The following is a 19,919-nucleotide window of genomic DNA, read 5'->3' on the forward strand; positions in this document are numbered from 1 at the left end:
ACATACTTTCTTCCAGCTGCACCATTTTATGTTCTGCTAACAGTGCACAAGGGTTCCAGTTTCTTCACCTCCTCACCAGCACGTGTTTCCTGTTCGTTTGTTTTCGTCGTTGTTGGTTTTTTAATAGTGGCCGTCCTAATGGATGTGAAGTGGCATTTCATTGTAGTTTTGATTTGTATTTCCCTAATGACTAGTGATACTGAGCATCCTTTCATGCCCTCGTTGGCCATTTGTACATCTTCTTTAGAGAAATATCTATTCAAGCCCCTTGCCCATTTTTGGATGAGATTTTTGTTGTTGAGTTTTGGGAGTTTCCTATATATTCTAGCTATTAATTCCTTAACAGATACATGATTTTTCAAACATTTTCTCCCATTCTGTGGCTGCCTTTTACCTCTGTTGATAATTGTTTTTGGTGCACAAAATTTTAATTTTTTATGAAGTTCAATTTCCTTTTCCCCATTGAATGGTCTTGGCATCCTGTAGAAACTCATTTGACCACCTATGTGAGGGGTTATTTCTGGGCTCTTTATTTTATTCCATTGGTTTATATATCTGTCTTATGCTGGTACTATACTGTTTTAATTACTGTAGGCACCATCTGCCAGATTTTGTTTCCTTTTCATAGTTCTCAGCTTTTTGTAGTTTTTCCAGAGTTTCTTGTTGCAGTCAGAGGGAGGATGATTGTCATAGGCATTCACCAGTAAGATAGTTCTATGATTTGAAATGTCTGTTGGCAACACCCAGATTTCTATTTCTTGTCTCTGCCTTTCGCCTGAACTCAACTTCTTTCAGCAGTTATTTGCTGCAGCAAGCACCCTCACTTCTATTTTCAGCATCTCTGAAGCACAGCCAGGTTGGTTGTGAAGACACAGTAGTTATGTAGCTCAAATATTTAAACCCAGAAACCCATGAAGGCTCTGAATTCCATCTCACCTTTGTCCTTTGCATCCAAGTCCATTTTTAGTGCAGTGAAATGAATGGCCATGTGAGTTATTCACAGAAAGGACAGTGGTCACCCCAGGATGTTTGTCCTCACTGCTGGTGAGTGTAAGAGGACGTTCGCCTTGTGCTCTTTCTAAGGCTACATTATAGATTAGGAAATCTTTCGAGATGGCTTTCTGGATTTACATCTAACTTCTGAACATGGACTTTCGGAAGGAGGATGTTATTCTAACAGTGAAGTACAGTGCTGACCATGAGTCTCCCACTGCCCCAGCAATGAAACTTACTGCTCAGTAGCGTGATCCCAGAATGAACCAGCTTAAGTGGTCAATAACTGTTGCGTCCTGTTCTCTTTACTTTTCCCGGTGCAGTATTTTCTTGTTTGTCAAGTCCTATATGTGTTATTTAAGGCTTTTTCCTTTTTTTATGTGACAGTATGTTTTTATTTTTATTTTATTTTTATAAGAGTAGCAATTTAATAATGCATGGTTAGAACTTAGGTTGAAGAGTGGTTTATGAACTAGTAAAAGGTAGACGTCTCATTTATATGTTGAAAGTAAGAAATTATATAATTATCATCTTAAGTAACTAGAAAGAGGGAAAATAGTAGAAGTGTTTTCTGCATAGTCTCTCTATGCTAGTCAGCCTTTTATTTAGATAGTTAATAATAATCTTTAGTTGTCCAGGTCATATGGCTATTTCCAGCATCCTAAAGGCATTGAGGGAAGTACGTTGCAGGCCCGTTAGGAAGATGCTGACTGTGCCTGAGATATGACTCAGAAGGAGGAAGGATATGACTCTCTTGGTGGAAGGAAGCCTTAGGGGGAGGGACGATTTCTAAGTATATCTCCAGTTGTATAAAAGCCAGGGTGTCCTTTGAGTACTCATTCATTTTTTTGTTCATTTGTTAACGCAGTAGATATTTATTGCATGTTCTGCTCTATCCCAATCCCTGTCCTAGGCAGGCTTCCAGGGAAGAGTTCCCCTCTGATATACAGAGTTGCTGATGGTACAGAGATGGGGAAGCCAGAGCACGCTTGTGAGCCTAATGAAAAGATGGTCAGGTGGGGGTGGCAGGAACCGTGATAGGAAGAGAGGAAGTAGAGTCCGTGCATATGGCTTTAAGACGCTGCTGTCCTGTGCGGTTAAAGTGTATGCCACGAGCTTTAACATTGTTTGTCCCCAGTTCTGTGTGATGTCACTTTACATTTCTTTTGAGGAAATAGAAGCAGCATTTATAATAGTTAAGAAAGGGAGAAAAATCTAATTGCCCCACAGAGCAGAATGATGAAATTAATTATGGTAACTTCGTGAGCTGGAGCTCTCTGCAGTCATTAAAACTCATATTGCAAAAGAATATTTAGTGACATGGGAAATACCATCTAATAAGTGAGGGGGAAGAGCCTGTAAAACTGTGATCTCCACTCGGTAATGCTGCCTCCTCAATCCAGCCCTCCTGGGCTGTCCTACTGAACTCGCAGCCATTCCCACCCCCACCCCACATGCACTTCCATGGCCTTACCCCGCTCTGCTCCTTACCGCTCCATACTTGCCACCTCCTAACATGCTATACGACTTACTTGTTCATATTATTGCTATTGTCTTTTTTCCTGATACAATATAAGTTGTCGGAGGGCAGGGATTTTTTTTTTTGGTCTATTTTGCTCACTGATGTATCCAAGAGCTTAGAAAACAGTCTGGCACATGGCAGATAATACTATAATTGTGAATAAATGTTGAAGGAAATGTGACTGGATTATAATATAGATGGTTGTTAAATTTTTTCTTTTTCTTTTTCTGAGTTTTACATATTTTTTTAAATAGTAAACCTGGATTACGTCCATAATTAGAGAAAAAAAACTTTAAAGAGATATTGTTACATACGAATTCCTCATGTAGACCCAACTAGTTTATCTGGGGAAATGGTGAAGGGATGATTGGGGAGGGCAGAAGCAAAGCCTTCCCGCTGTGTGCAGGGAACACTGTTTGGCTGGATCTAGGACTAGGACCTGGGTCTTGCACTTGACTGTCTCCTGGGTTTTGTGCATTTCTCCCAATGGGCCCTGGGCTCATGGCTGCCTCCACGCCTTGGTCCCAAATTCTCCTTCCCGTTTTTTTTCCTGGTCACCATTTCAGATTTTATGTTTTCTTCAACTGCCAGCTTGAGTCGTGCTTTCTTATTATGGCTTCTGCGACTGCTCCTCTGGCCACATTGATCTTGGGATTCCCACGGCACTTGCAGGGTGTGCCACGCACACAGTGCTCAGGGGCACTCTGCCTGTCACTCTTAGCTCACGGCTCTCTCAGCTGCCTCAGGGATCCATGCTTGCGATGGACATCGACCAAGGAGGCTAAAGCTACCACCGCTGGGAGCCAAGCGGAATCTATTTTAAAACAGGACCATAGAAATACTTTAAGCACAGATGCTCCACTTGTCTCGTGTTATCTTTTCTCTGCAAGTAAATGACAAGCTGCTTGAGAAAAAGGTTTCTATTTTCTACTTTTCTTGTCTTCCGTAGTACATAAGCAGTCTGGTCTCCAAGTTGATATCACATATTGTTTGTTGGTCCTTGGTTTCCCATATATAAAATAAATGTTTCTGACCCTTCAGAGATGGCATAAGAATAATATAGGGGCAGTGATTCGAGTGTCTTAGAAGGCATTATATATGTATGCACATATATATTTAATGATACTTTGTTATTAATAATTTAAAAAGCTAATAAACGAAAGTGAAATGCTCAAACTATAACTTGGCTACAGTAACCTTCTGCTGTTAAAATTGTGCAATTTTTATTCATGGAGTATAGATAGATTTTTTGGGAGCAGGATATTAGACAACGGATTATTCAGTTCAGTGAATGTTTATTGAGAGTACTGCTTATAAGGCACCGCAATAGGCACTGAAGGGAATGTAGAGGTCAGGCAGAGGGCACATGCGATCTGGGGCAGATGAACATGCATGGAGCGGGGCACACTGTGATGAGCCCGGAATTATGAATTTTGTTAGGTGGGAGATTGTAGACACTGGGAAGGAAAGGATTCCAGGTGGACGTAACAGAATTGAAGAGGGGTAGGGAAGAAGACATTTGAAAAGCAGCGGGTTGTTCCTGGGCAGGACCAGAGGGAACATCAGGTGAGGGCCGCGGGAGATGAAGCCGACAGGCGGGTCTGGGCAACGTGGAAGCCTTGGTGCTGCCCGAAGAAGCCCTGTTGTCAGCCTCCCAGGAGGCCTTTGGGTATTTCACATTAGAAATGGGTCGTGAAAGAAAAGGCCTGCAGTTTTTATATGGTTTGATAAATGGAAGAGTGACCATATGGTTTTGATATCTGATATTTATGGTTGTGCCTTCATCTCATAATGAAATTAAGAGAGGATACAGAAAATCAAAGAGCAAATTTTTTGCTTCCAGAAACATAGTTTTTTTTTTTCCTTTCTTTTTTCCCCTTGTGGTTGCATAGCTACTGGATTGGACTAGAGCTCAAATTGGCAAATTTACTCAAACTACTATGGGGGAAATGAAGGTAAATTTCACATAAATTATTTTTTCAAAGCCACATAGCAAATTATTGAAATGCTTTTGAATAGAATCCATGTGTCTGGACTCTGAGAATCCTGCTAAGAAACCTTGTGATGATTTTCAGAATGTTATCAATGGGATTGATGCCGCATATATGCAGTGAGGGCTCTCATATTAATGCTGTTTCTGACTTTTGCTTTATGAAGAATTTGTTTCAGAGTCAATAAATAGTCATTTACAACAAATTTTTAAAAAATAATGTTTTGGGGAGGAATCCAAACCATGATTACAGGAAATTCATAAATTCTCTTTCAGAATATTTCAAGAGGTTTCACAAGTATGTATTCCTAACCCTATGTGATTTATACCATTTTCTTATTTAAAATAGATTAGCAGTTTAGAAGTATATAGCTAGGGATCTTTGGGCTTGAGCTTACTCACAAAGTAATTGATGAATGACTTAGTTTTTTTGTATTACTTTAAAAAATTCAACTTGTTCCTTGTTCAGTTTTTAAATTCTGAAATATATTCAAAGCCAGTTGACTCATATGTGGAATGTTTGTGTATTTTTGTAAAATTTTGTGTATATATTTATGTATGTGAGTGCATGTGTGAGTGTATGTGGGAATGTGCATGTACATGTGTATATGTGTATTGTGTATGTATGCATGTGTGTATGTGTGTGCATGTGTGAATGTATATGTGTATGTATGGTGTGTATGTGTGAGTGTATGTATGAATGTGTGTGTATGTGCCTGTGTGTCTGTATGTATAGTGTATGTGAGTATATGTGTGTATGTATGCGTGAGTGTGTGTCCATGTGTCTGTGTGTCTGATGTGTGTATGTATGGTGTATGTGTGTGTATGTGTGAATGTGTATTTATGTGTGTATGTATGTGTGTTGTGTGTGTATGTGAGTATATGTGTATATTTGTGTATGGTGTGTGTGTATGTGTGAATGTGTATATGTGTGTATGGTATGTGTGTGCTGTGTATGAATATGTGTGTATGGTGTGTGTGTATGTGTGAGTGCATGTGAATGTGTGTGTATGGTGTGTGTGTATGGGGAGACTGTGTGTGTGTGTGAGCTGGGCTCTGTGAGTGGAGAAACAAGCCAAGGAGCATCTGTTCCCAAACTGCGTCCCCGAGTGGCTGCCAGGATGAGGGTGGGGATTATAGGGATGGAGGAAGGGACAGCCACTACTCACTTGACATAATTTTAAAAGAAATGATGAGAGTATGTGTGATTTTACCTTTCCTTTTTGCATTTTTGAAAGAAAAATAGAAAAAAATACTTATCAAAACTATTTTTCATAGTGTAGATTACTGCGTTTTACATTTGGATCCAATTTTTCTCTCCCCCTGGGAAAGTTAAAGGCCACAATATATGCTGCTTAGGTTTTCATTTTCTTAATTCATTTCCAGCTTCTCTTAATATCTGAGTTTTTACAGTTCGTTCAACTTCACTATCTTCATTTTCATAGGAGTTATAACCTGTACTTTAATTATATTTCCTTTTAAAATATTAAGGTGAAGGAAATTTCATGATCATTCATACAGTTTAATACTTTTTTCATATGCCTTATCAAATTTTTGAATTCTTACCAATATTTAATACTTTCATAATGAAAATATGTGGATGGTGTAATTGTCCACCCCACTCTCTGTGGTGTGATTTATAGTAGTTTGTGCCTGTGATTTTCATGTTCTCTCAGAGCAGCGAACGACCTTCTTAGCATTTTGAAAGTGTTCCTCATTTGAGGGGACACTTTAGCTTTTGAGTTGCAAATCCCTTTCTCCTTACTGTCGTTTTGTGGTTATGTTGGGTCTATGATCTTGACCTGTCCCTACCGCACTCATGTTTTGTTCAAAGGGAATGGATGGCATGGTACTGACCTGTCCCTCCCAGTCCTATGTGGAGTAATATGTAAGTCACTCCACACTCTACTCAGGCAGAATAGAAACGATGCCTTTGGAGGGGAAAATGTTACTACCTGAGTCGGGTGAAGTAGTTAACTAGAACAGGAAGAAATAAAAGAGGTGGGGTTTTCTTCACAGGACCTGGGCAAGCTACTGGATTTCTCTGGGCCTCCATTCACTCAGCTGTAAAGTGAGGCAGTGGATCGGATGCTTTTTCTTTCCCTGCCACACTGACACTTTGTAGTTTGACTGCACATGGCCAGTATCTTGGGCTTTGGGCCTGCGGGTGAACACTGGTCAATATCCCGTTCCTTTCCCTCCAGCATGTGGGTCGAGCACACAGCACCCTCCTTTTACTTAATATTCCGCACAGCAAAAGAGGAGGGTCTTGAAAGGTGCCTGGACTTAAACTAGACAGACAACTGGGAATGACTCCACAAGGAATGAAAATAACTTAAATCTGGATTTCCACAGGAAAGCTGTCAGGAAGAAAATGTAAACAGATGGGGGAATTCTGACTGGAAAGATGAAAGATGGTGCTAAATCTGGAGCATTGTCAATGTGTGGTTAGATGAGCGTGGGCCCTTGATCTCAGCCGGGGAGAGGAGACCCAGAGGTGACCTCTTGGAAGTCGAAATAAGTTTAGATGAGTAGAGGATGTGCTCGTTTATCAAGGGGAGAATACGCTTTTAGTTACTTGTTTTCCCCACTGTAACTAACCGACACCCTTACATAATGTGTGAAGTATGGGGGGGAGTTCATGTCCTTTGGGAAGTTAACGGGGGAGAGGACCACGTTATCGGATGCTGCGGTCTGCCTCGGTTCTGATGGCAGCAAGTCCCATGCCTGGTGGACTGTGGTTCTGCTCCGGGGCTGCCGGTCAGCGATGCTGCTGGTGAGGTCCATGGCATCCCAGGCCTGATGTCGGGAAGAGGGGCGGCGAGTCATCACTGTGCAGGGAGGTTTCGACACAGGCTGTGAATGAGGGCATTTATTCCATCAAAAGTCCACTCATAGCCTGAGTGCCTTTGAGACAGTGGCCTTTTCTGAGTTCTGGTTCCTATGTATTATCTTAGGTGGCCAGCTAACTATTTTATAACTATTTTAAACACTGTGCTAAAAGCCCGAAAGAACCATGGTATTTAACACAATTCAGTAGTGAATACTTTTATAAAGGAGTTTGTATTTTATTTTCATAAATTCCAAATTTAGGATAGTCAGAAGCTGAGTAGAAAGGCCATTTCTTTATCCAGAAACCCGATGAAACCAGTAATGTCTTCATTCCTCTCCTAGATTTACAGCTTTGAAAAATGTTTTCAGCACAAATGTGAGTCTGAGGAACATTTGGGAAGAATATATCAGTACTGAGAGGTAATGAGAACAAATCTGCTTTATTTCCAAGGGCCTGTCCTGAGCTATGGCAAGGGCACCTCCACGGGTGTGGAGAGTGTCCTGGTTGTGGACACGCTCTCTCCGGCTGGGAGTCCCTTTGCTAGTAATTGGAAAAGTCTTTGCTATGAGGAGAGTGTCACTTTGGTTTTGTATAGAAAGTGACATTTGTCTATTATTTTTAAATTGCCTGAGTCTCGTCAAAGCCAGACCTGAAGGCAATTTCAGGGTCACATCAAACAGCAAGGAGAGAGATGTAGTACTGGGGCGGAGGAGGTCCTGGCTCTCTCCTTGGCTCCTCTCAGGTCTCATTCCTAAGATTCCTTCTTGATGAGTTGAAACTTTGTGCACAACAGAAATGTAGTATTACATTCCCCCCAGGTTGCTTCAGGTAATACATTTGTCTCTTTAAATATAGTATGATAGGCTTCCCCCTTGTCCCCTTCCCCCACCCCAAATTGGTAATCATTCTTTATGCCTTCCTTCCTTGTCCAAGGTTTGGGTCGAAGCTTAAGGAATGCTGCCATCCCTGGCCACGCGTGCCTGGCATGTCAATAAGGCCTTCTTTGCAGCCTCTGAGATGGTTGTTCCCAGCTCATGAAAGCATGAATACTGTGCTGCTGGCAAGGCAGCCCATTGTAGGAACCCCCCATCCTAGGAGGAAAGGCAAATTGGGGTGTTAGGTCATTGGCTGTTTTAAACTTATGATTGTCTCTGGGTATATTTAATTGTAGCAAGTGATTTTCAACACCTTTTGCTTTTAGATTATTTTGGGGGTTGCAGAAGCGGTTTAAAAACAAAAATAATCATCCAAAGAAAACAGGGTTTTCATAGTATTTTAGCCTTAAGCCATGGTAGGAGATTAAAAAACAATACTGTTAAGAGCAGACCTGATCTTAAGTCATGGAAGATGGAAAATCCATCGTCAGGACTGTGGTTATCTTCAAATATGTTGATGTTGTCCCAGGGAAATGGTTTCCCTGACTGTTTGGGGGATTTGTGGCATTGTAGAGGCAGAATGATCCTGATTGATGAGAAACGTAATAGATATGCACCTAGAGAACATTGGAGAGCAGTTTCCCCTTATCTGCCGGAGATAAGACCCCAGAGGATGCCTGAAACCATACATAGTACTGAACCCTACATTCCTGTATTTTTTCTTTCACATGCATACCTTTTCATGTAAAGGAGGCACTTTACTGCTTCTCTTTGGTGTATCCGAATTGCCAGCGTCACTCCTCTTGCACGTTGGGGCCGTTAAGTAAAATAAGGGTGACTTGAGCACAAGTACTCTGATAACGGGACAGCGGGTCTGATAACCTCTAGTGGCTACTGAGTGACTGATGGGTGGGGAGCACACACAGTGAGGCCCCGATGGACAAGGGGGTGAAGTCTTGGGCAGGTCAGAGTGGGACGGAGCAAGAATTTATCAGGCTACTCAGAATGGCTTGCAGTTTAAAACGTAGGAATTGTCTATTTCTGGAAATTTTCATTGAACATTTGCAGACCGTGGTTGACTGTGGGTCCCTGAAACCGTAGAAAGCAAAACCGCAGATAACCTTGCTCTTTTGCCTTCAGGCGTGTGTAACGCTAGCTGTTTTTTCTGTTCCCTTTGTCATTACACACGCGCTGGGCGCCGTAGGCAGGGAGTGCATGGGCTCCAACCTTTGCGGGGTCCGTGGGGTGGAGGGTGGAGGCGGAGCGTTTCTCTTGGGAGCGTCTGAAGGCTCGGGGCGGCTGGGCGCGCAGGGCCGCCTCCGGCGTAGAGGGAGGTGGCAGCTCTGCTAATGACACGCAGACGGTCTGGCCGTCTCCCCGTCACTCACAGTGGATGGTGGTGATGGAGCCAGTGAAGCCATCGCCGGTGGTGGCCACGGTTACCAGCAGAGTGGAACTGAGCGAATTTCTCTTTCTGATAAGTTTGCTACACATAGGAATGCTCGGGGCCAGCTGCCGTGTTTCACTTCGGACTTAAAGCTTTGTTTCCAGTTGGGAAAGAGGAAATCATAGAATAATAGGAGGCTTTTCCATGAAGAGGGAATACTGTTTACTAGCAACACACAGTTGTTAACTATTTAGATTGCATACAGTTATTGGGTGATACAAACTTTTTTAACCCAAACATCACCTTAACATTTTTTTTTTTCCAGAATTGAAAATTTTTAATTTTATGTACAAAGAGCTAGCATTGTTTCTGCGATGAGGTAGATGTCTTGTATGATCCATCCATGGAAGTGCACCTAGTCCAACTTAATGAAGCCTGTGTCCTTCGTGTGGTGACGGAAACACTTGGCCGCATGTACTGAGGCTGTATTTCCGGATGGGACTGTGCTGGTTTGAGCCGATGCGGCAGGAGCAAGAACCGGGCTGAATTTTCTCCGATGCCCCCAGGGGTGCTGCTGCTGACCCATCTTGTTCTCTCGGCTGAAACGAGGCAGAAGGACTCACCTCAACACTTTAACTTTGATTTTTAAAAAAAATCATTAAGAGCGTTGGGATCATAAATTTATGTTGTACTTGTATTAATTACTGAATTTCAATAAAGAGCAGGAGAAAATGCAGAGAGGGACATCTTTAAATGATAGAAGGAAAAAGAGTTGCTGCCAGTAGGGACAATCTAAAAATATCTAACTTCTTAATCAGAGAATAGTGAAAATTGGGAAGGGGATAGTGGATATGGAATGTGGGCTTGCTTACCAAATCTTGAACTAGTAAGATGAAAGGGCACTCTTTGGTCAAAATAGGTTTAAGAGGAGACACCATTCACAAATGAAATTTATTACTGAGAAGCGGGAGAGGCAGGATGTATCCGAGACTCTCTGTGCAGGGGTGGATCCATAAGGATGGCTCTTAGGAGTGGAAATCCTTAGGGATGACCATATCCTCCCACAATAACAATATTCTGGTATCTGTCGCATTTATTTTTATAGGGAACATAGCCCAGATGATCATGAAATAGATCAGGAATGAAGGTTCTTATGTTCTTCCCATCCAGACTACACGTTGCCTGCGTTGCTTACAAAATCTCTAGAGCAATAGTAGTACTTTTTACAGAACCTTTGAAAAGTCTCAAAGAAAAGTGTGAGCCATGGTGCCAGATCCCTCACACCGGCACTGTTGCTTTGGTACATTCCGTCGATTCTAGTGAGTTTTTTTCATTTTAATTTTTTGCCTTCATTCTGTAAGCAGCTGGGCCCGGTGCTGCGGAGCGAGCATGTAGAAGGTGTGCGCAGCGTGTCACCGGGGAACTGTGCCGGCGGTGACCCTACGAGGCACTTGCCCGTGGTGACTCATCTTCACACACCCTGAGCGGGGCCTTTGCCCGGCTTCCAGGAATGAGGGGTGAGGCTCCAGCGCTCCGCAGCTTCGGGTGAGGTCACTCCAGGAGGGTTGGGATGTGCGCTCTGTTTGAGAATGTGGTGTTTTGCTCTGTGCAGGGGGCAGTGTGTTCTGAGCAAAAGAGACATTGGTGCTCCTGGGGCTGCTAGTGCTCATCTTTGATGCTGTCGCCTTCAAATGCTCATCTTTGATGCTGGAGGGGATTGCGTGGGGGTGGCGCCGAGAGCACCCCGTTAGCTCCTGGAGCTGCTCGTGAGGAAGGGGATGGCCTTTGTTCTCCCGTGTGTCCTGTGTGGTGCACGCTGGCTAACACGGGGCCAGGAGCTTCTGGTTGGAGGTACAGTTGCCTCCAAGCCAGCCGGCAGCGGGGAAGCACTGGTATTTCCCACAATTTTGCAAGATTATAATCTTCCGGGGGATGTGGCACCATAGTCTTATGGAAAGATTATAGGGTTGGATCCGACTTCTGCCACTCATCAGCAGTGATAGAAGGTGTAATTATCCCCAATTTACAGATGAGGAAATTGAGGCTTAGGGAGCTTAAGTAATTTGCCTGAGGTTGCACAGTTAAAAGAGCCGGGACGATAACTCAGGCCTGTCTGGCCCTGGACTGCGCTCCTAAGTCTGCTGCACTCGCTCATCTGTTTTTTTTCTTCTTCTTGTTTTAAAATTGAGGAGCAGGCATTTTTATCCTGTCTGGTCCCATGGCACAATGGGTTGGATAGTACAGTAGGTCCTTTATAGCCACTTGTATGAAATTGTGATTAAGAATGTGAACTCTGGAGCCCAACAGATTGACCAGGTTTAAATCAAGGTCTGCCCACATCCTGGCGGTGAGACTGGGCAAGTCAGTTAACTTCTCCGGACCTCAGTGTCCTCATCTCTAAGCCAAGGACAATGATAGCACCTACCTTGTAGCTGTTAGAATAGTAAATGAATTACTACCCAGAAAGCACTTAGAACAGAGTCTAGCATATGATAAGCATTCAATAAATGTGAGCTGTTATTATTTTTGCCATAATTTGCTGCCATCTCTTCAGGTAAGAGGAGAGGTGGCACCTTGTGGTTGGCAGGAAGCACAGTGTTGTCCCCTTTGCAGGTGCCTTTCTGGAGGGTTCTGTGCTTTGATGGCTGAGGTCTGGGCTGACAATGTTATAGGTGATATGTGAAGCAAAATTGGATGACCTGCTAGGCTTTAGCCAACAATCTAGGCAGTGATGAACTGGGTGTGTGTTCTGTACTCTTATGCAAAAAAAATATGAGGATTTAAGCTGATATCTGATTTTTAAAAAAAATATATCTTTATTGATTTCAGAGAGAGGAAAGGAGAGGGAGAGAGAGAGATAGAAACATCAATGATGAGAGAACCATTGATCGGCTGCCTCCTGCACGCCCCCCACTGGGGATCGAGCCCACAACCCAGGCATGTGCCCTGACCAGGAATCGAACCCTGATCGCCAGGATCTTAGGTTGATGCTCAACCGCGGAGCCACGCTCGGCTGGGCTGATATCTGATTTGATGAAAAACACTTTCATGGTAATTTGTGAGGGCTGGGCAGATTCAGTGAGAATACTTTTAGAGCCGATACAGAGTGGCACGTTCTGAGGGATTCCTGTGACTAATTGTCTACTCTGAGGAGCATCCCGTTTTGTGGGAAACACACAATTACTTGCAGAAGGTTTGTGGAAGTGTTTGAATTGGCAATGGAAATTAATGTTTTGGGTTGATGCAGCGAGAGTGTGGAGAGCATTTAGGACAAGGGGAAGAGCCCTAGCAAAGGATCGCGATATAGTTGGGGCAAAGAAGGGGTTGCTTAGAGTTGAGACTTATAGATGGGAAATGATGGAAGACATAGGCAAAGTGGGCCTGGGTGTTAGAATTAGTGTTTCTGTATGAACTTAAGATGGTGAGCGAAGAAATACCACTGCACCCTCTTCTTCTGGGAGATGCCTTGATAAACTTGGCCAGAATGTAGTATATATTCCCATAAAGGAGAACTGGACATTGAAATGCCAGAGCCATCCTGCGGAAAATGTACATGATAAAGACATGTAAAAAAACCCAAAACACCATTGCATTATCAGTAAGAACTGAGCAAGTGATTCCATTACTTAGATAATAGAAAAACCTTCCATGAAGCTAGTTACTCACAACTTCAACAAATGTAACTAGCCATCAGATACTGGCTTTTGAGTATCACCCCAGGGACCTATTTAACACACCGTTTTGTAGATTAGAAGGTATTCAATACTATGTATTTTTAAAATTTCCTTAAAGGAGTTGAAGCTGCTAAAATACCACGGCTGATAACAATCTGGGGGAGCATAGAACTTGCTTGGATTTTGGAATTCCTCATGGCTTTTCTTGGTGGTTACTATCATGACACATATCTTAATAAAGTATGGTTGGTTGAATAATAATTAACCATAATTCCTCTATCATTGTTCTGCCTGAGTAAATATTTCAAGCTTGGAAGGTGCCTTAAGGACAACTAGTCAGACCTCAGAGCCGATGCCTGAGTCTTCTCTGTATCAGGCGTCTAACTGGGGTCTGGACACTCAACAACATGGGGCTCAGCCAGTGTGGCTTATTGGACCCTCCACTGACTTCCCCAGTGGAGAAATTCAGGTTCTTAAAATAAGCTTTAAAGGCCCTGTAATCTGCCCCCCGGGTGCTCCTCTGCCCTCATCTCCTAGCTCCCCTCTTCATTTACTCTGCCTGTCATGCAGGCCTTTCCCAGATCTCCCAAGCATGTGCTCGTCTCCAGATGTTTATACTTTCTGTTCCCTCTGTCAAAAATACTCTTTCCTGTTCCCTCTGTCTAAAGTATTCTTTCCACGATGTGTTTATTTTGCTGTTGTTATTAAGATGTCTCCTTAGCCTGTATTAAAGCTAGATTGACATTTGTTTTTCCCTCAACACACGACAAGCATTATTCACTTGTTTTTGACTTGCCTTGTAGCTCTTGAGAAACCAGCTCATCGTCGCTTCTTTGAAGGTAACCTGCTTTTACTCTGGCCCCTTTTAAGATCTCTTTGTCTTTGGTGTTCTGTAGCATCTCTATGCTCTATTAGGTGTGGATGTCTTTTCATGAATCTGTTCTGGACTTAGTGGATCTTCTGTATCTTTGGATGGGTGTTTTTCATCAGTTCTAGAAAACGCCCAGCCATTATCTCTTCATATATTGCCTCTATGCATTATCTTTCTTTCCTCATGGAAATCTAACTGGATCTGTCAGACAGCTCCAACATTCTCATCTTTTAACTCTCACTAAATATACCATTTATGTCCTTCTCTGCTATATTCTCAATAATTTATTCAGCTTTACCTTTAGGTTCACAAAATATCTCTTCCTCAGTATCTAGTTTGCTAGTAAACATATCCTTCGTGTTTTAAATGTCACTTATTTTACATGCTTTTATTTCTAAAAGTTCTATTTAGTTATTTAAAAAATCTGCTTTTTCTCTTTTTTTAAAATATGTTTTTTAAATTGAAGTTAAAGAAGGGGGTGGAGAGAGAGAGACATCTGTGTGAATCGGCTGCTTCCCGCACACACTCCAACCGACTGGGGATCGAGCCCACACCTGGGCATGTGCCCTGACTGGGGATGGAACTGGTGACCTTTCAGTGTACAGGACGATGCTCCACCAGCTGAGCCACACCAGCCAGGGCTAAATCTGCTTATTTTTAATAGTTTCTTGTTTCATACCCATTTTATCAATTGCTGCTTTTTATTTCTTTAAACATAATTGTTTTATATTTTGTGTTTGATAATTCCAGTATCTGAAATCTTTGCTGATCTTTTTTTTGTTTGTTTGTTTGTTTTGGGAGGAGAGGTGTTCTGCTGGTTCTTGCTCCTGTATATTTGTGACTTTTAAGTGTAAATTTAGTTTTTTGAATATTTATCTGTGGGGCTTCTTGGAGGTCTAGATTGAAAGTGGGTTCCTCTAGAGAATTTATGTTTGCTGCTGCCAGATTTATTGGGTTTCTACCACCTGGGACCACCTTAAAACAAATTTTTGGCTTGAGGTTTTCCAGGCCACCCAGGCACTGTGAATTTGGACTGGAGGTCCTGCGTGAGGGCTGGTTTTTGATGACAGGTTTTCAGGGGAGTTTTTTTCCTTCACATATTTATAGAGTTTGAGACAGTCAGATTTTCTTGCAGTCCCTAGGAGGCATCCATAATGCTTGTTGATATTGTGACATTGTGTAAATTAGAAAAAGCCACTTCTTTCTCAAGATACTTTATTGGTATTGGTCAGAAAATTTTCATAATAACATTAAAATCCAAAATGACTGTGATGTGAATAATGTCCTTGGAGTTGTGTGACTCACAAGTCACCCTCACCCCCGCTTGAAATGTCCGCCACCTCATTCTGTCCATCAGGTCCTGCCCGGCCTTCAGTGCCTCACTCAAGTATTCCACCCCTGAGAAGAGAAGACTTCCCCAGTTTCCCCGCTCTCATCTGAATGGCATCTTCTTGCCTGAATGACCATGACAGCTCGGGTGCATGTATCTTAAATTTACTAATTTTTGTTACTCTCTTTCCATATTATCTCCATCACCAGACTGAGAACTGCATGTTTTACTCATATTTCTAAGTTCCGTCGTACTCAGTGGAAGGCCTTCAGCAGATAGTTAGAATATTTTTGTTCAATAATTAAAGGAAAGAATTTAATTAAATAACAGGATGCGAACCGACTAAACAGAGGATTACAAAAGGCTAGCAATTTGGATGGTGCATAAAGACTCTTTAAATCTCACATGCATAGCTCAGAAAGGCTGTCAAAGTGGGTAAGAGTCTCTGGGGAATGGCGTCCTGTGTTACAAAGAGCTTAGATTTTTTTTTTTTTTGCGTTGTCTCAATGTTTGAAGTTTAGAGTGCTTTGGCAGAACTTCTGTCTGCTCACAATAGAACAGAGATGTCTGTTACAGAGGAAAATCTATGTACTCTTTCAGGAAAATGATTTTACCAATCATTGTTTTTTTCAAAGAGAGAGATTAGGCCATACCGTTCCACAGAAATCACTGCCCTACAATTTATTTGATCATTACTTAGTTTGTTAAGTGAGTGAATGCATGTCATAATTTCTCTTCCTTTCCAGGTGATTTTTGAACTTTTAAAAAGTTATGTTTCAGTAGAAGTTGGAAAAAATGCTTCCTTTTAAATCTCGAGTTTGCTTAATCTCAGTGGTTTTCAACCAGTGTGCCTCAAGAATTTTTAAAACACGCAGTACCTGGCTGCTTAGGGGCACTGGCCTCTTGTCCCTTAGACTGTCAAATTAAAAAATGACAACAGCCAACACAATAGCCATCTGGTGTGAATGAATCAAAATTATAACTATTTTTTTTTTGGTTATATCGGCAAAATATATACTTTTTGGTGTGGTGCAGAATTTTATTAATTAATTTATGTGTGCCATGAGATGAAAACCATTGAAAATTGTTACTTTATCTGATACTTTTGGGAAATTTTCTTTGCACTGGGCACATTTTATAAATTATCTGATCTAAATCTTTAAAGATCCCTTAAGATTTTCATTTTCAAGATGGGGAAACTGAGGCAGAAATAACTTGCCCTGGTCACTCAGCCGTAAGGGACGGGGCTATTGTGATTTGGATCAAGGTTCCCCAGACCAAAAGCTCTGCTCTCCTGGTACCTCACACATTCACAGAGTTAGCTTCACAGTATGATCTGGTCAGATTTTAAATGTTAAACATTAAACATGTTTAAACCTCTTCCCTCCCGTTTGAAATTTAAAGCTCATCATGATATTAACAGGACATGACCTTGTAGGAAAGTGATTATTTGTAGTTCTTGTTTATTTTGCATTTGGAGAAACAGCTGGAAAATATTATGCTCCATGACTGGTACTGACTTGATGACTCATGTTTGCATCCCAGTGTGGCTCTGAAGCACTCTAAAAGTAGGCACTAGGTGTGTTTTTCAGTGGTTGTGGAACAAGGCACTGTTGTGCAGCGGGCACACCGAGGGGTGCAGGGCTCTGACTGGCCCCTGCCTTTGGTGGGGGACACCTAGGATGGCTTCCTTACCGGGAAGAGGGGTTCTGCTGGAGGAAGGGGGGTGGAGGCATGCCGGGTGCACTTTATGGTAGCTAAGCGGACACGTGGGCCAGTAGCTGGATGCAGGGCCCAGGAGGATTGGATGGCTCAAGATTCGGACTTCGTGCTGAAGGCTGTGGATGGACGGGACTCAGAGTCAGGGGTTGAACCGTGGGGGAGAGTCCGAGGCACACAACAGGCCCTGAAAAAGGAGCCTCCGTGGGTAGCGATAGCAAGTGCCCAAAGAGGCAGGGGTGCGGCACCCCTGAGCCAGAGAGGGAGGGTTGGCCCCTGCGGGAGCGCTCAGCAGTGTCAACGCCGCCCAGAGCTCAGGTCCTAGTCACACGGAGAAGTCTTCATTGGAGCCACTGGGCAACATGTGGGAAATGAACACTGACAGGAGATGACCACCGGCTGGGAATGTGGGTCGAAGGAGAAGAGAAATAGAAGTGTTCTGGGTCGGGTCACTAGGTGGGTGCTGGTTCCACTGGGGGGCCGGCGAAGCTGGGAGGGTGCAGCGGGTCTGAAGAGAAGGGGACAGGTTCCGTTTGCATCAGTTCATAATTCACTTCCATGGCTTTAATGAAAATAACAAGCTTATGACTCTCAAAGCTATATTGCATAAATTATTACATAGAGAGGCGGTTCAGAGAAGAGCCCTGGTGAGTGGAAGTACCTGAGTGAAGAGGAGGGGAGCTTGGGGAGCCGCCCCAAGGCCAGGGCCACAGGCGGTGGAAGCTGGAGCCCTCCCTAAGCCGGGTGGGGGGAGAGTGAAGGAAGGAGTGACTGTCAGTCTCCGCTGCTAGAGAGGGACCAGGTGAGTCAGCCACTGAGAGGTGCCTATTGATTTTGGCAAAGACTCTTACGGAAAAGTAGTGGGGTCAAAAATCCAATTAACACAGGGGTTTTAAGTGGATATGCGGAGAGTGGGGAAAGCCGGTACAGTTGCTGTTTCCCGAAGTTGACTGTGAACAGAGGGAGCTATAAAGGGATGTAAAGGGATGTGATGTGGGAGATATAAAGGGAGATGGCCGAAGAAGTAGGGTTTATTATTTCGGGGGACTGGATAGGTTGATGCTATTTGTATGCTGATGGAGAGAGGCAACAGAGAGAGGGAGGTTGAAGGTACTAGACAGGAGGAAATTTAAGGAGTGAGGCCCCAGAGAGGTAGGTGGATGAGAGGAGACGCTTCAACCCGTGAATTAGGCGGGATGGCGGTAAAGCTGAGAGGGAGCAAATCTTTCTAGATCTAGGTAGATAGTTATAGTTGATGAATAGTTGAATTGAATTCAGTGTCACTCATCAGTTATATCAACCTCCCCTCCTGATCGTGACCCAGAAATATTGAACGTTAGGAAAGTTATCATCACCCCCATTTTACAATCCAGGGCCTTGGCAGATCCAGCCCCCTGCTGCCTGTTCTGTAACATAAAGTTTTGCTGAAACCTGGCCATGTCCCAGTTCATTCCTTTGCGTATCGCCTATGGCTGCTTTTGCATGCAACAGCAAAGCCCGAAATAGTCACTGTCTGGCCCTTTTCAGGAAAGTTTGCTGACTTCTGTACAGTTGGTAAAACGGAGGCCCAGAGAGAATATTGACTTCAGAGGACCCTTCCCTCCCTCCGCCGTCTGAGACCACTTCGTCCCGTGTTACCCGGCCTTCTCCAGATGCTGCGCACTCTTAGAATTATCGGGTAACTCCTGAGTCAGGAACTTCCAACAGTTATCGTAGATTAGGTCGAATTTAAACCTACCCTGACCCCACCCTGGAAACACTACCTCGTCTCAGTTCTTCCTGAAGAGGTGTGTGCTAGACGGGGGCGCCCCCACGGCGCCCCCCGGGCCCTGTGCGTCCCATGACCTCCGTGTGCTGCTCTTTTCTGCTTTCCTTGGGTTGCTTTTCTTCACCGTTTCTAAGAAGCCAATACTCACTTCCTCTCTGAAATCATTACCCAAACCACCTCATATGTATTCCTTTCCCCGGTGGTTTTGCTTCTCTGCTTTGAGTTTCCTCAGCAATTTAAGTGTATTGTTTGCATCCCACGCACACATTTCCCTGTATCCTCCGTCTCCTGTGAGAGACCCCTCCCCCGAGAGACCCCTCCTGTGCCAGGGGCTTCTGTGCTGTCTCCGCATCTCACCTGCCGGAGGGCAGGGACCACTTTGCTCTTGTCCTCAGCACCTTGTGTTCCACAATTGCTGGGACTTGTTGGTGCTCCTCGGATGAATTGTCATTAAGCTGAAAAAATTTAAGTGCTTCGAAATTGCTCACGTAATGTAAAACACGGTGTGCTAATTACTAGCCCCTCTCAACCACTCTTGAAACCAGATCCTCTCCTGAAATCCACTTTGAATTACTGACCAGATTTGAAAGCAGTGAATTTACAGGCACAACCTCCCTCTTTATGTCGTGCTGCTCCGTTTTCAAGAGAAAATACAAATCTATTCAGATCTATCTCTTCCCCGAATTTTCAGAAGCTTCTGAAGGGGCTAAGATTTTTAATAGTTGCAATTTACTGCTACAACTTAATTTACCAGATTGTAGTTGGATTCACTGACACGTATTGTCTGGCACCTTGCTGCTCAAAGGCTGCCTGCCCACCGGCAGCACAGGCATTGTTTGGGGGCTCGTTAGGAATGCAGAGTCTCGGGTCCCGCCCCGGCTAACCGACCGGGATCTGCATTTTCACAAGGTCCCTGTGGTGGGTGTACCCATTCAGGTGTGAGCAGCACTGCTCTGG

The 19,919-nt window shown here is 43.5% G+C and overlaps 1 protein-coding gene across 8 annotated transcripts in view; it reads left to right on the forward strand.

Annotated features, from left to right (window-relative positions):
- Nucleotides 1-19,919, forward strand: part of CSGALNACT1 (chondroitin sulfate N-acetylgalactosaminyltransferase 1) — a 268,054-nt gene that overhangs the window by 65,089 nt on the left and 183,046 nt on the right. Inside the window, exon 1 of one of the 8 annotated variants that reach the window (XM_081128072.1) lies at nucleotides 14,093-14,113. The exons of the other annotated variants lie outside the window; for them this stretch is intronic. The gene's annotated coding sequence lies outside the window, so the exon portion shown is untranslated. Of the gene's footprint in view, nucleotides 1-14,092; nucleotides 14,114-19,919 lie in introns of those variants that run through there. 8 annotated transcript variants of the gene reach the window in all.

This window comes from Miniopterus schreibersii, assembly GCF_964146895.1.
Source record: "Miniopterus schreibersii genome assembly, chromosome: 2".
In the NCBI taxonomy this organism is placed as follows: Eukaryota; Metazoa; Chordata; class Mammalia; order Chiroptera; family Miniopteridae; genus Miniopterus; species Miniopterus schreibersii.